Source organism: Bos grunniens, chromosome 13 (genome assembly GCF_055505025.1).
Source record: "Bos grunniens cultivar Pamir isolate PY7600 chromosome 13, Bosgru_T2T1.0, whole genome shotgun sequence".
Taxonomy (NCBI): domain Eukaryota; kingdom Metazoa; phylum Chordata; class Mammalia; order Artiodactyla; family Bovidae; genus Bos; species Bos grunniens.
The window spans coordinates 3,099,759-3,116,811 of record NC_141177.1 but is presented as its reverse complement, the minus strand read 5'-3'; the positions used below and the strand labels follow the sequence as shown (position 1 = coordinate 3,116,811).

Below are 17,053 nucleotides of genomic sequence, written 5' to 3'. Positions count from 1 at the left end.
GTTTGGTTGTCACCGCCCGGGAAGGTGCTATTGGCATCTGGTGACTGGGGCCAGGAGCGCTGTGAGATGCCCTACAGCGTCCAAGATGACCCCCTCCAACAAATAATTATCTGGCCCCAAAGGTCAATAAGCCAAGCTTGAGAAACCCTGGGCTATAAAGTCTATTAATTAGGATGCCCCTAACATTCTCTATAAGAGCCCCAAAACACATGGAATTGGAACAAGGCAAATTAAAGTTTAAATCCATGTTTCTCCACTTACCAGCTATATAAATTTTGACACATTAGTTAACTTCCTTAAATCTCCTGTCTTGGAAATAATTATATAAATCCTACAGGGTTGTTACAAGGATTAGCAGAAATAATGTTTATGGAACATCTAGCACAAGACTTGACACATTGTAAAAACTCAGTTGAACGTTGGGGCTTCCAGGGTGGCACTAGCGGTAAGGAGTCTGCCTGCCAGCGCAGGAGGCATCAGAGACGCCGTCTTGATCCCTGGGCTGGGAAGATCCCCTGGAGGGGAAATGGCAACCCACTCCAGTATTCTTGCCTGGAGAATCGCATGGACAGAGGAGCCTGGCAGCCTACAGTCCATGGGGCCACAAAGAGCTGGACATGACTGGAGCGACTTAACAAAGATATCAAACAATGAATGTTAGCCTTTAACACAGTCCCACAGGTCAGAGAGAGGTACCAGGAGAGTGTTATTCCTGATGGTAGTGCTCTGGGGTATGGCTGTGGGGTAAAGCTTTGTTGTGAGCTGCTGAACCTGTGAGTAGACTAGAAAAAGCCTAGAAATGTGGATGAAATGTGTATAATGACCTACCATAAAAACCACCAAGGTGACAGTGTGAGGCTGAAACCCCTGCAGGAGTTCACAGAGCTGTGACTGGCGGTTGTTGGCTGAGGAGAGCTGCACCAAATCCTCTAAAGTTAATCAGGCAAGTAGGTGGTGGGACACGTATTAAAAACGTATCTGCTTGGTGCCTTTGCCAGGCGGCAAGATGTTCCACAGGCTTGGTAGAGCCACGTTCTAATACAGACAAGACAGCCGAGTCACATCCCACCTCTTGCAAATATACTCGGAGGCCACTGTTGGAGAATGTAGGAGATGCTCTTGTGAAAACAGCAGCAACAACAAAGGAACCTGTAATTCCACACGAAGAACAACAGCAGCAGAAGGAACCAGGAGTTCCGTTACTATTTTAACTTATATAATAGGTTTAAAAAAAATGCGTTTATTTTTGATAGAAGGATAACTGCTTTACAGTACTGCACTGGTTTCTACCAAAATCAGTGTGAATCAGCCATAGGTTTACCCGTGTCCCTCCCACCTCCCCCCCCCCCCCACCCCCTAGGTTGTCACTGAGCCCGAGTTTGAGTTCCCCGAGTCGCACGGGAAATCCGCATTGGCTGTGTGTTCCGCACACGGGGATGGATGTCTCCGTGTGACTGTCGCCATTCCTCCCGCCCTCTCCGTCTTCCCCGCCCCCTCCAGCCGTGTCCTTAAGTCTCAGTGTCCGCGTCTCCATCGCTGCTCTGCACAAAGGTTCGCCACTACACTCTTTCTAGGTTCCATACATATGCGTGAAAATACGATATCTGTTTTTCTCTGTCTGACTTACTTCACTCTGTATAATAGGCTCCAGGTTCATCCACCTCATTAGGATTGACTCAGATGCCTTTCTTTATATGACTGAGCAATATTCCTATGTATGTATGTCTCAAAGCTTCTTTATCCATTCATCTGTCAATGGACATCTAGGTCGCTTCCATGTCCTAGCTGCAGTGAACATTGGGTTACAGGTGTTGTTTTCAATTTTGGTTTCCTCAGGGTATGTGCCTGTTAGTGGGACTGCTGGGTCATATGGTGAATTTAGTCCCAGTTGTTTAAGGAGTCTCCTACTATTCTCCATAGTGGTTGTATCAATTTGCATTCCCATCAACAGGGCAAGAGGGTTCCCTTTCCTCCACGCCCTCACCAGTGTTCAGTTTGTAGATTTTTGGCTGATGGTCATTCTGACCGGTGTGAGTTGATACCTCATTGTAGTTCTGATGTGCATGTCTCTAATAACGAGTGGTATTGAGCATCTCTTCATGTGTTTGCTGGCCACCTGTATGTCTTCTTTGGAGAAATGTCTGTTTAGCTCTATTGCCCATTTTTTGATTGGATTGTTTGTTTTTCTGGTATTGATTTGTGTGAGCTTCCTGTATATTTTTGAGATTAATCCTCTGTCAGTTGTTTCACTTGAGATTATTTCTCCCATTCTGAGGGTTGTCTTTTCACCTTGTTTATGGTTTCCTTTGCTGTGCAAAAGCTTTTCAGTTTAATTAGAGCCCACTTGTTTACTTTTGTATTTATTTCCATTCCTCTAAGACGAGGGACACAGAGGATCTTGCTTTGGTTTATGTCATAGAGTGTTCTGCCTCTGTTTTCTTCTAGGAGTTCTATAGTTTCTGGTCTCACATTTAGCTCTTTAATCCACTTTGAGTTTATCTTTGTGTAGGTGTTAGGAAGCGTTCTGATTTCACTCTTTTACATGTAGCCGTCCAGTTTTTCCAGCACCATTTGTTGAAGAGACTCTCTGCCCCACTGTATATTCTTGCCTCCCTTGTCAGGTGTAAGGTATCCACAGGTGTGCGGGTTTATCTCTGGGCTTTCTATCTTGTTCCACTTGTGTGTATTCTGTTTTTGTGCCAGCACCAGACTGTCCTGAGGATCATAGCTCTGCCGTGTAGTCTGAAGTCAGGATGTTGATTCCTCCATCTCCATTCTTCTTTCTCAAGATTGCTTTGGCTACTGGGGCTTTTTTTGTGTTTCCATATGAATTGTGATTTTTTTTTTTTGTTCTAGTTTTGTGAAAAATGTCATTGGTAATTGAATAGGGATTGAAGTGAACCTGTAGATTATATTTGGTAGTATAGTCATTTTCCGGAAAAGGCAATGGCACCCCACTCCAGTACTCTTGTCTGGAAAATCCCATGGATGGAGGAGCCTGGAAGGCTACAGTCCATGGGGTCGCTGAGGGTCAGACACAACTGAGTGACTTCACTTTCACTTTTCACTTTCATGCATTGGAGAAGGAAATGGCAACCCACTCCAGTGTTCTTGCCTGGAGAATCCCAGGGACGGGGGAGCCTGGTGGGCTGCCATCTATGGGGTCACACAGGGTCGGACACGACTGAAGTGACTGAGCAAAAGCAAATAGTCATTTTCACAATATTGATTCTTCCAACCCAGGAACGTGGAATATCTCTTTGTGTATGTTGCCTTTGATTTCTTTCATCAGTGCCCTATCGTTTTCTCTATACAGCTCTTTTATCTCCTAGGCATTTTATTCTTTTTGTTGCAATGGTAAATGGGATTGATTCCTTGATTTCTCTTTCTGATATTTCATTGTTAGTGTATAGGAATGCACGTGACTTCTCTGTATTGATTTTGTATCCTGTGACTTTGCTAAATTCCCTGATTAGCTCTAGTGATTTTCTGATGGTATCTTTAGGGTTTTCTGTATATAGTATCATGTCCTCTGCAAACAGGGAGAGTTTTACCTCTTCTTTTCCAATCTGGATTCCTTTTATTTCTTCTTATTCTCTGATTGCCTAAGCTACCACTTCCAAAACTATATTGAATAGTTGTGCTGAGACGGGGCACACTTGTCTTGTTCCTGATCTTAGAGGGAATACTTTAGGTTTTTTAACCACTGAAAATATTGTTTGCTGTGGGTTTATCATATAAGTTCTTTATTATGTTGATGTAGGTTCCTCCTATGCCCATTTTTTGAAGAGTTTTTTTTTTTTATCATAAATGGGTGTTTAATTTTGTTTAAAGCTTTGTATGCATCTACTGAGATTATCATATGGTTTTTATCTTTCTACTTATTATGGTGTATCACATTGATTGATTTGTGTATTTTGAAGAATCCTTGCATCCCTGGGTGTTTTTTTTTTATTGTTATTATTATTATTAACTGCAGTATGGCTAGCTGCTGAAATCAATTTAAAAACTTCTGTAGCTGAAGGCAGCACAAGTGCATTTCACACATGCAGCAGACCAGTCTTAGCGTCCATGGTCAGCATGTGGATCACTTTATTCCTGAAAGTGGGTTGATATCCGTGGCTCCTTCTAGCTTATAGCTCCATCATTCACAGCCTCAGATCCCTCAGTGCTAGCTAGAGAAAAAGACAACAGAGGAGACATATGGGCTCCATAAACCACTCTCTGGACGTGACTCAGGTCATATCTGCTCACATTTCACTGGCCAGAACCTGTCGTCTGGCCATTTCTTGATGCAAGGCTTGGAGGCAGAGCCCTGGCTGCCCAGATAGCACCGTGTAGTGGAGGAGAGCAGAGCTCGGGGGACAGGGTGTCCTCCCCCACCGTAGGTACTAGTGCAGTTTTGTTAATTAACTTCTGCTTGGGAAAGCATTTCCATTTCGAAAGCAAGGATAAAATACCCATGTCTAGAAACCATCTGTAAGATTCAGTTCAGCCCTTCTCTTTTCAGCAGTAGGAAAAATGTAAAAAGTGGACATGTGACAAGTTTGATAGACTGGTAAAACTCTAAAAAGGCCATTATTCAAATATTTATGGATCCTTTTAGCTAATGGATTCAAATTTATAATGCTGCACTTGTCAACAAGATAATTTTGCAAAAACATTAAAGGCTGAGCGGTTCCGTCCCTTCTAACCCTGAGGCCTCTCTTCTCGCAGCAAATGAGCAGCTGCTCTCAGTGAAAATGGAGCACCCGCGCTCACCGTGTACTTCTGAGGCCCCTGCTCCACGCGTGGTGGCCTCTATGCTGCGCGTCAGGGAGGAGGCTGGCATGCTATGAGATGCCCAGGGCCGGACTAAGGCGTCCATTTATCCAAAGAAGAAAGAAAAGCAATGTGGTGTGGCCGTGGGCGCCTTGGGCAGTAGGTGGATTATTATAATAAAAATTGAACGTAAATCACTATAAAAAAGGCACTAATTCTCATCCAACGTGTCATCTAAGTTCATAGCAATAAATATCTGATAGAATTTTTGGTGATACTATACTAACAAATAGACTAGATCATGGGTAGTGGGCATGAAGTGACAAATAGGAGAGTTAAATAGCGTTTGTGGAAAAACAGATCTTGTAGAGAGGTTTGTATGTTAGTACCCATGTTTGCGAATCTTTTGTATTGGTCGATTGATTGTTGGCTGCACCAACGCTTTGTTGCTGCATGCAGGCTTTCTCTGGTTGTGACGCATAAGCTTCTCGTCGCTGTGACTTCTCTTGTGGAGCATGGGCTCTAGAGCACGTGGGCTGCAGCAGCTGCAGCTCCAGGGCGCGAAAGCCCAGCCTCGGTAGTTTTGGCGCCTGGACTGAGTGGCCCGTAACATGTTGCATCTTCCCGGACCAGGGATTGAACCCGTGTCCTCTGCACTGGCAGACATATTCTTCGTCACTGGACCACCAGGGAAATTCAGGGAATATTTTATATTTGGCTTTAAAACGTTTTGTGTCAATAGAATTAAAGTCTCAGTGAGTGTGATATTTTGAGATGCCAGATTGAAAAGGGAAGAGATTCTACAGTTGTGATACTCCGATAATCAACAGCCACAGGGAGAAATCGAGGGAGCTTGCAAAGAGTGTGTTCAGAGAATGCAGAAGAGAACTGTGCGTGTTTGTGCCTGGGAAGAGCGGAAGAGCCTCACAGGGGTCCAGGAAAGACTTTAATTCTGAAATTTTCTTGTCTGGTGGGGGGAATGAGGCTTCACTTCCGTATGGTGGTAAGGAGCTAGAAATATGCTTCTTGTACAAAGGCAAAGGCCAACAATTAGTAAAAGCAGAATTCAAGGAACTCCCCCATCTTTCAACGTCACCTTAAGGAAACTTATTAGTTATCCAATGTCATAGATGGCTAAAACTAAACACGAGGAATCTGTATCCCAAACCTGCTTCACGAATGGACGTGGAGTCCACTCACAGTTGGATAAGACCCCCTCATGAGAGATCAACGCACAAAAAGTGACAAAGTGAACCCCTCATAACCGCTGATAATGGAACTATCTGCAAAGATGTACAACAGTATGTTAAAATATTCAAAGCAGTGAAGCCACATGTAGACTTTGTAATCAAAGTTTTTGAAAAACAATTGAGCTTAGCTGAAATAACTAACAGAAATTCCAGAAATTATACAAGACTATAGAGAGTCATTGTATAAGTTATCTAAGGCTGTGGAATAAATGACTTCAAAAATAAACATTGATTGTCTCGTGGTTTTCTGGTCAGGACTTTGCTAGCAGCTTAGCTGAGAGGTTCCAGCTCCTGGCCCCTCGTGAAGTTCAGTCAGGATGTGGGTGGGCTGCGTCTTGGAAGGGGCTCCTTCTTCATGGGGTCGCTCTCATGGCGGGCGAGTTGGTTCTGGTTGTGAGAGGCCTCAGGTCCTCTTCTGTGGGCCTTTCCATGGGCTGCTTGAGTGCCTCAGGGCATGGCAGCCTGCTTCTGTCAGAGCGACAGCCTGAGAGACAACACGGAGGCGGCAGCGGCCTAGCTTCCCGAGGCACTCACACTCTGTCACTTCCTCCACTTCCTGTCGGCTGCGAGAGAAGCGCAAAGTGTGGGCTTCATTCAGGATGGGGAGACGTGGGCTCCATCTTCTGAGGCAAGAAAGATTGAAGGATTTGTGCCAACATCCGCTGGATCATCGAAAAGGCAAGAGAGTTCCAGAAAAACATCTATTTCTGCTTTATTGACTATGCCAAAGCCTTTGACTGTGTGGATCACAACAAACTGTGGAAAATTCTTCAAGAGGTGGGAATACCAGACCACCTGATCTGCCTCTTGAGAAACCTATATGCAGGTCAGGAAGCAACAGTTCAAACTGGACATGGAACCACAGACTGGTTCCAAACAGGAAAAAGAGTACGTCAAGGCTGTATATTGTCACCCTGCTTATTTAACTTCTATGCAGAGTACATCATGAGAAACGCTAGGCTGGAAGAAGCACAAGCTGGAATCAAGATTGCTGGGAGAAAAATCAGTAACCTCAGATATGCAGATGACACCACCCTTTTGGCAGAAAGTGAAGAGGAACTAAAAAGCCTCTTGATGAAAGTGAAAGTGGAGAGTGAAAAAGTTGGCTTAAAGCTCAACATTCAGAAAACAAAGATCATGGCATCTGGTCCCATCACTTCATGGGAAATAGATAGGGAAACAGTGGAAACAGTGTCAGACTTTATTTTTTGGGCTCCAAAATCACTGCAGATGGTGACTGCAGCCATGAAATTAAAAGACACTTACTCCTTGGAAGAAAAGTTATGACCAACCTAGATAGCATATTCAAAAGCAGAGACATTACTTTGCCAACAAAGGTCTGTCTCGTCAAGGCTATGGTTTTTCCTGTGGTCATGTAAGGATGTGAAAGTTGGACTGTCAAGAAAGCTGAGCGCCGAAGAATTGATGCTTTTGAACTGTGGTGTTGGAAAAGACTCTTGAGAGTCCCTTGGACTGCAAAGAGATCCAACCAGTCCATTCTGAAGGAGATCAGCCCTGGGATTCCTTTGAGAGTCCCTTGGACTGCAAAGAGATCCAACCAGTCCATTCTGAAGGAGATCAGCCCTGGGATTTCTTTGGAAGGAATGATGATGAAGCTGAAACTCCAGTACTTTGGCCACCTCATGCGAAGAGTTGACTCATTGGAAAAGACTCTGATGCTGGGAGGGATTGGGGGCAGGAGGAGAAGGGAACGACAGAGGATGAGATGGCTGGATGGCATCACTGACTCGATGGATGTCTGAGTGAACTCCGGGAGTTGGTGATGGACAGGGAGACCTGGTGTGCTGCGATTCATGGGGTCACAAAGAGTCGGACACGACTGAGCCACTGAACTGAACTGACTGAACTGATACATTTAGAAAGACTGCTCCTATTGAAACATAGAGATGTTTGTTTGTTATTACAAAGGTTATCTCCTGGTGAAAGATGACAGGTGATTTTTTTTTTTACTCTTTTCTGTTTCTTCCAAAATTTGAACAATAAAAATAATTAATGTATATTAATATTTTTAGAATTTAAAAATACTTATTCTACAATAAAAATATTTTAACTTTATAATGAAATATAATAAAATATGTATTTTACTATATTAAACTACATGTTACTTGTGTACTTTATATTATACGTAATATGTACTTTAATGTATAATTATATATTTCATTTAATTATATATATTATACTATATTATATATGGGCTTCCCTGGTAGAACACCTGGTAAAGAATCCGCCTGCAATGCTGGAGACCCCGGTTTGGTTCCTGGGTTGGGAAGATCCCCCAGAGAAGGGAATGGCTACCCACTCCAGTATTCCGGCCTGGAGAATTCCACAGACTGTATAGTCCATGGGGTAGCAAAGAGTCGGACACGACTGAGAAACTTTCACATATGTAGTTATATAAATTGCATTTATATATAAAATTATATAACATGACATATATGAGGTGTGACATAATGATAAATAATAAATATACACATATATTAGGGGCAGAATTATTAGTATTTGGGAGTACTTTACGTCAGAAAATGTTCTTAGTCCTTTAAGATACTAATTAATTTACTTATCACTACAATAACTCTATGAAGTAGGTACTATTTTTATCCCTATTTTTGAAGGTGAAAATAAAGCACAATTGGTAAATAAGTCTGGGAAGGAACTACAGTTCTTTTCACGTCTTGAGTTCTGTGCATAAAACTTTTGCCATGTGGTGAGGTTTATAAAGCCTCTCACAAAACTCAACGCAGTGCCCAGCACTCACGATGTCATCTGATCCTGCTTTCTGTTTTTTTTAAGGCTGCCTCCTGTCTTTTCCTTTGTGGAATCATGAAGTGTTCAGATGTGCAGTGGGGATGGTAGTGATTACCATCAACCCAATGTGAAGAAGTCCTAGAATCGCCCCAAAGGTAATTGAGAAAGTTTTACCGTGTTTATAAAGACTCCCTGACCAGGTCTAGTCTTTCAGAGGTTAAACATATTGAAATTCACAAAAGGATTTATAATCATTTATTCCTCTAAACTGACAGAATAATTAAAAAACAACAACGCTGTGTTAGATAGGAATCCCCTTTTCCTCTTGTCATGTCAACTAGTAAATGAAACGTCCTCGATTTTCCTGTTCTCTGAGTGTCATACCAATGCCACTTGATTGGCATCTAATCCTCAGGAAGAGATAGATAATTTATTCATTTGACACCCACTTCCTGATGCTCTAGCACGTGCCTGGTGCCGTGCTAGGCGCTGGATATGCAGAGGAAATGATTCAGTCGTGGTGCCTTCCCTCATGGAGCTTATAATGGTCAGACAAAACATTGATAGAGATTATTAACCAGGCAGAATAAGGGTGAATAAGACGAACAGCCCTCAGCTATTCAGGCAATCCAGAACACATCAGATACGCTGTGTCGGAGGCTGATAGCGTGTTGTTTGACTTGTGCTCAAGCTGCAGAATACAAGATTAGAATTCTGCCCTGTTTTTATGCTCTTTTCTTTGTGTTTTAATTATCATACCCTCTTTGCACTTCTTTCTTGATGATTAGGAAACATTTTTATCGGTATGTGAAAATCTTATATTTTAATGTTAAGAGGAGAATTCATATGATACATATTATAATCTAAACTGTGCAAAAAAAAGCACACCAAAATATTTAATTGTTATATTGAGGTGACAGTACTTGTCATGATGGTTCAGTTTTCTTCCTCATAGTTCTGTTTAGTTGCTAGGTCATGTCTGACTCTTGCAGTCCCATGGACTCTAGCCCACCAGGCTCCTCTGTCCATGGGATTCTCCAGGCAAGAACACTGGAGGGGGTAGGCTTTCCCTTCTCCAGGGGATCTTCCCAAACCAGGGGTTGAACCCAGCTCTCCTGCACTGCAGGCATTCTCTTTACCAACTGAGCTACCAAGGAAGCCCTTTCTTCCCCGTGGTTCTCTGTATTAAAAAAAAAATTATTTTAAAGGAGGCCTATATACTTGCCATACTTTTTAGTAAAGTGTGTTGTTGGGTAGATTCCAGGTATCACACTGTAGTTTTTGTCTCTTTCGATAAAAGGATTTTGGTTGGAAAACGCCTGTGGTGGAATGATTTCCTACAGTCGTGTGTGATTCCAAGGCAGACAGTAGGGCGAATCAATGGCACATAGAACACTGCACTGAATTAAAATATGAATATGAAACAGAAGTTGGGCCAACGCAAAGGTGATTGCAAAGAGGCGAGAGAGGATGATGGGATGCGAGAGAAGCGGATTCCGTGTTTGACATATCGGAAGATCATGTGTGAGTTCAGAGAGTGGTCATGATATGGAGAGAAGTTTGGACAGGGAGCTTAATAAATAAGTAATGGCCACCGAGGGCTTCGACAGTTTCATATTTAAAGAGATATTTATGAACTATTGCAGGACTTGGAGCCGCTCTCTGCTCCTGTCTTCCCCTCTCATTACAGCCGAAGGGAAGAAATGAGGTCTAGAGAAAAATGCAGACATCCTCAGAACCACATCCGACCTGTTCATTAAAAGTGCATGTAAGAGTTAGCACAAGTTTATAAGAAAAAGTTCATTTTTTTATCTCTGCCTCCAGTTACTGCTTCAGAAAGGTGTCCCAAACGGGGCGCCGCTGAACGCCTTGTGTCCTCACACAGAGGGGTTTTGATTCGGAAGCCGTGTGAGGCATTTTGAAGAGGAGGGGACACATGCCCATGCCCCAAACCCGCCTCTGCGTCAGGACTTCAGAGCTGTTTGTGAAAGAGACGAAGTGTAAACGCAGAATGCTGCTGTTACCGTATTTGCATGTTTGCTTCACTTTGTTTATTTTTAAATTAAGCCTTGTTGGCAGCCACCCTGTGGGTTATTGCAGTGCGCAGTTATTCGCTTTTTCTGCATCCATGCGTTTTCTGAGACTTCCCAGAGTGCAATCTACAGACATACACGAGAAACTGGGATCGTGAATGCAGATGGCTGTGTGTATGCACACTTGTGTGTGAAATGGAATTCTGTATATATATATAGCATAAATTTAAGAGTATAAATCTTAAAGTCAGAGAGAACTGACCTCAGTTTCCCTATCCTTAAAATCAAGCAGAGTTCCCCTCCACCCTGGATTGCTGTCAGGATTAAATGCCATAGGACATGTAAGTAATTTGGGGTGTTACCTGGCACCTAGTAGGCATTCAATACGCAGTGTCTGTTAACACAGTTGACTTTATATAGACGTGTATCAATACAAACAGTTGCTAATAACCTTGAAAATTGTGGTAAGATCTGCATTTTAAGTGTACTCTCTCCATCTGCATTCTAATTCCAAAATGAGCAGACGGCGTATCAATATTTATATTGACATCCCCCTCCATTTTCTTCAACCCATTTTATAGGATGAGCGTTCTCACGCTCGTTTCTGTGACACACAGTTCACATTCCATGTTGGGGAAGGCAAGCAGTGTCCAGAAGGAAGGTGCCTCTTTCGCTCAGACCTGACAACCTTTCTCTGATCCCCTAAGCAGGGCAGAACTTGCCTAACACGGGTGCGCGAACATCCATCGGGCCCCCCGCCTGCTGCAGTGGATGCATTGCCGTCCCTCCTCTCGGGCGTTCGAGGCGCTTGTATTTCATGATCAGTTATCAGCAGACAGGTGTCTTAGAAAAGTGCCTTAGCTTGAAATTGTCTGTTCCATCATCCCGTCCATGGAAGAGTACACAAAAAGATTGTTGACGGGGCACACACGTGCTTCTCAAAGTAAATTAGGTTTTCTTTGAAAGGTGTTTTCAGTCTTTCCCATGACAGGTGTGACTCCCCAAAGACACGGAGTCCTCAGAGACAAGTGAGTTCATTCAGTGATAGATGTGGGTCACCCTCTGGGCGTCTGCTGGACCCCCTAGGCGTGAGATGTCCGAGAGTCCACGTGCAGCAGTGAGGCCTGTGAACTCAGGCCTGCCTGCCAGGTTGGCCTGTTAAGGATTAGGTGGAACTGCAGTGAGAAAATCAGGATGCTTTTCTTCCAATGGCAGCTTTTAAAAATTTTGTTCATTTAATTTATTTTTGACTGTGCTGGGTCTTCACTGCTATGCCAGCTTCTCTCCAGATGCGGTGTGCGTTCTTCTCGTTGCGGTGGCCTATTTTGCGAAGCGCAGGCTCTGGGTGCACGGGCTTCCGCAATCTCAGTTCCCGGGGTCCAGAGCACAAGCTCAGCCGTTGTGGCACACACACTCAGTTGCTCCGTGGCGTGCGGGATCATCGTGAACTGTGTCTCCTGTGCTAGCAGGAGGATTCTTCACCACTGGGCCACCAGCAAAGCCCCCCTAATGATAGTTTTAAAGGCAGATTGTTTTGTCTACAGAATCTAAGCATGTTAAATATGACTTGAACTCTTGGAGGGACTTCTAGGCCAAATCAACTCCCATCAGTAATCAGCTATAAGTTTTCAGTTCACTTCAGCCACTCAGTCGTGTCTGACTCTTTGCGACCTCATGGACTGCAGCACGCCAGGCTTCCCTGTCCATCACCGACTCCTGGAGCTTGCTCAAACTCATGTCCATCAACTCAGTGATGCCATCCAACCATCTCGTCCTCTTCGAGGAAGTGAGTCAGCTCTTTGCATCAGGTGGCCAAAGTATTGGAGTTTCAGCTTCAGCATCAGTCCTTCCAGTGGATATTCAGGACTGATTTCCTTTAGGATGGACTGGTTGGATCTCCTTGTAGTCCAAGGGACTCTCAAGAATATGTTCCAACACCACAGTTCAAAGCGTCAATTCTTCGGCACTTAGCTTTCTTTATAGTCCAACTCTCACATCCATACATGACCACTGGAAAAAGCACAGCTTTGACTAGATGGACCTTTAGATAAGTTTTCAATCTACGTGAAGAATCAATTCAATATATGCAGTTATATGTAAAGGCTCACTATCAACATGAGAAGGTCTTAATAGGGGCAAAGATACCAGTAGAGGCCCCAGACAATCAATTTGTACAGGAACTAACTCCAACATTTATGTTAGGATTGTATACAAAAATTGTATTTGCTGTCTATGTGTGAATGAGTAAGAGAACCTGGGTTCAAATAATAACAATTTCTTGAACAAAAGGAAGAAAAAGAAATTCTTAGAAGGAAGGCTTTGACCAACGACAGAGCCTGCAGAATTAGGCCATGTTTGAATAATTGAACAAAGAGATTTTACTATTAGTGGAGAGAAACGGATAAGACAGAGGTGGTGTCTAAGAGTAAGAGATTAATGTGTGTACAGAACGGGAGGGTGCATGTGCTGATCCCTAACTGCGTGTTACATGGTAGGGGCCCATGTTACGGTATTTAATACGGAAATAGCTGATCTCATCTGATGGTCATAAATCCCATCACCTGTGTGCAGAGCAGGAAATGAAACACAAGATCTAAGGCAGCTCAAGTTCACATCCTGAATGTACAGCTTCCTAGCTGCATTATCCTGGGCATTTTGTTAACCCTCACCTTCTGCTCATGACAAGTGCCTGCACCCATAGACGTTAGGAGATCACATCAAGTTGCGCTTGTAAGGCGCGTAGCGTGGCTTGAAAGTAGTTCTCAATGAGAGTTAGCGGGGATGAAATAACCACTAGTTTTACAGATGAGGAGGCTGAGGCTTGGGAGGTTGATGAACTTGTTTAAGACTATACTCCATCCTAAAGGAGATCAACCCTGAATATCCACTGGAAGGACTGATGTGGAAGCGGAAACTCCAGTACTTTGGCCACCTGATGCAAAGAGCTGACTCACTGGAGAAGACCCTGATGCTGAGAGAGATTGAAGGCAGCAGGAGAAGGGGACAGCAGAGGATGAGCTGGTTGGATGGCATCACCAACTCAATGGACAAGAGTTTAAGCGAGCTCCAGGAGTTGGTGATGGACAGGGAAGCCTGGCGCGCTGCAGTCCACGGGGTCGCAAAGAGCCGGACACCACTGAGTGACTGAACAATGACAACACACAGCTAATAAATGGCAGAGCCGGAACATGAACTCGGACCTGGGTCTCATCAAAGCCTATATGTGCAACCCTACATCATGAGGGGCTGATGGGAGAGACGGGAAGGGTGGTCAGTCCTCTGTGTTCATAACTCAGGGCAGGCCAGCCCGAATATGGATATACTCCATCAATCAGTGGGATAACGCACTGAGAACACACCAACCAGAGGGCAGTGAATTCTCACAACTCCAGTTCTGAAACTTTAAAATCTAAGTTATCCTTCAGTTCAGTTCAGTCGCTCAGTCGTGTCCAACTCTGTGAGCCCATGAACTGCAGCATGCCAGGCCTCCCCGTCCATCACCAACTCCCGGAATTCACTCAAACACACATCCATTGAGTCAGTGATGCCATCCAGCCATCTCATCCTCTGTCGTCCCCTTCTCCTCCTGCCCCCAATCCCTCCCAGCATCAGAATCTTTTCCAATGAGTCAACTCTTCGCATGAGGTGGCCAGAGTATTGGAGTTTCAGCTTTAGCATCATTCCTTCCAAAGAACACTCAGGACTGATCTCCTTTAGGATGAACTGGTTGGATGTCCTTGCAGTCCAAGTGACTCTCAAGAGTCTTCTCCAACACCACACTTCAAAAGCATCAATTCTTCGGTGCTCAGCTTTCTTCACAGTCCGACTCTCACATCCATACATGACCACTGGAAAAACCATAGCCTTGACTAGACGGACCTTTGTTGGCAAAGTAATGTCTCTGCTTTTGAATATGCTATCTAGGTTGGTCATAACTTTCCTTCCAAGGAGTAAGTGTCTTTTAATTTCATGGCTGCAATCACCATCTGCATTGATTTTGGAGCCCCCAAAAATAAAGTCTGACACTATTTCCCCATCTATTTGCCATGAAGTGATGGGACCAGATGCCATGATCTTTGTTTTCTGAATGTTGCGCTTTAAGCCAACTTTTTCACTCTCCTCTTTCACTTTCATCAAGAGGCTTTTGAGTTCCTCTTCACTTTCTGCCATAAGGGTGGTGTCATCTGCATGTCTGAGGTTATTGATATTTCTCCCGGCAATCTTGATTCCAGCTTGTGCTTCTTCCAGCCCAGCATTTTTCATGATGTACTCTGCATAGAAGTTAAATAAGCAGGGTGACAATATACAGCCTTGACGTACTCCTTTTCTTATATGGAACCAGTCTGTGGTTCCATGTCCAGTTCTAACTGTTGCTTCCTGACCTGCATATAGGTTTCTCAAGAGGCAGATCAGGTGGTCTGGTATTCCCATCTCTTTCAGAATTTTCCACAGATTATTGTGATCCACACAGTCAAAGACTTTGGCATAGTCAATAAAGCAGAAATAGATGTTTTTCTGGAACTCTCTTGCTTTTTTGATGATCCAGCAGATGTTGGCAATTTGATCTCTGGTTCCTCTGCCTTTTCTAAAACCAGCTTGAACATCTGGAAGTTCATGGTTCACATATTGCTGAAGCCTGGTTTGGAGAATTTTGAGCATGACTTTAATAGCATGTGAGATGAGTGCAATTGTGCGGTAGTTTGAGCATTCTTTGGCATTGCCTTTCTTTGGGATTGGAATGAAAACTGACCTTTTCCAGTCCTGTGGCCACTGCTGAGTTTTCCAAATGTGCTGACATATTGAGTGCAGCACTTTCACAGCATCATCTTTCAGGATTTGGAATAGCTCAACTGGAATTCCATCACCTCCACTAGCTTTGTTCATAGTGATGCTTTCTAAGGCCCACTTGACTTCACATTCCAGGATGTCTGGCTCTAGGTCAGTGATCACACCATGGTGATTATCTGGGTTGTGAAGATCTTTTTTGTACAGTTCTTCTGTGTATTCTTGCCACCTCTTCTTAATATCTTCTGCTTCTATTAGGTCCCTACCATTTCTGTCCTTTATCGAGCCCATCTTTGCATGAAATATTCCTTCGTTATCTCTGATTTTCTTGAAGAGATCCCTAGTCTTTCCCATTCTGTTGTTTTCCTCTATTTCTTTGCATTGATCGCTGAGGAAGGCTTTCTTATCTCTCCTTGCTATTCTTTGGAACTCTGCATTCAGATGTTTATATCTTTCCTTTTCTCCTTTACTAGTGGTCTTATAACAGATTCCTTTGTCTTTGACATCAGAGCCAGATTAACTTGCAAACTCTGAAACCCGCAACCGGTACAGTGAGATTCTGCAGCTTGAGAAACAAAAACAGCTAACCCTCTTTTATTGGAAAGTTCCAGTTAATTACGTGAGGCCCCATGAATACTCCTAAGTAGAAATTTTGGGGTATCCCTTATGCCATCTTCACTGAGCCCCTACTCTACTTCTCATGACCACGTGGATTGTTCCTGAGTCCTGGGAGGAATAGTCATTTCACAGATTGACTTTACTTCAAAAACCAGTTGGAGAGGAAAAATAATGGGTTAGAGAGGCTGGAACCCAACCTCAGGCCCCAGCTGCTGCTGTTCCTGGTGCTGCCACATGGTGTCACTGTTGAGAACAGGCCCCACCCACCCGCATGGCTCTGCCCACCGCTGCAGGGAGTCCTTGAGGCTGCTCGAATTTTAGCTTTGACCAGAGTGATGTTCTAACCTTAGAACCCCTCTTGCATTTCACTTCTGTGCTCAACAGGATGCGATAGCTTCAGGATGTGACATCTCCCTAGCCTTAGTCTCAAGCTGTGCCCTGGGCAGGTGTCTCCAGCAGACCTCAAGGGACTGAGACTGGTTCTGGGTCCCCGGCCAGGATGTCCCTCTTTCTCAGCGAGCCCCCTTTTGTGGCCTGTAAAGAGGCCTTAAGAACATCTCAGAGAATCATAGGAAAAATTCAGGAAACTTTTCTTTGCACCAGACACCTTGTCCCCTACTTGCTGTCGCCTCTCCAGCTCAGATGATAGAGTAGCTCCTGGGCTTTCCTGGCATGGCTAAACAATGCCCCCCGCCCCCAGTAACTCTTCCCAGAGTGAAGGAAATGTGCATCTCCCTCTGCGACTCCACAGACAGAGCTGCAGCATTTCAGGCCGGAAGAAAATGAAGGCATCACCACACTGTCATTTCTCTATGCGACTGCTCATCTTTTCCAAAACAG

The 17,053-nt window shown here is 44.0% G+C and overlaps 1 long non-coding RNA gene across 5 annotated transcripts in view; it reads left to right on the top strand.

Moving 5' to 3' along the window:
* LOC147359972 (uncharacterized) overlaps window positions 1-17,053 on the top strand; it is a 515,690-nt gene that overhangs the window by 361,169 nt on the left and 137,468 nt on the right. For 2 of the 5 annotated variants that reach the window (XR_015138843.1, XR_015138847.1), the window contains one exon: window positions 8,823-8,932. The exons of the other annotated variants lie outside the window; for them this stretch is intronic. This is a non-coding gene — a long non-coding RNA (uncharacterized LOC147359972). The remainder of the gene's footprint in view (window positions 1-8,822; window positions 8,933-17,053) is intronic. 5 annotated transcript variants of the gene reach the window in all.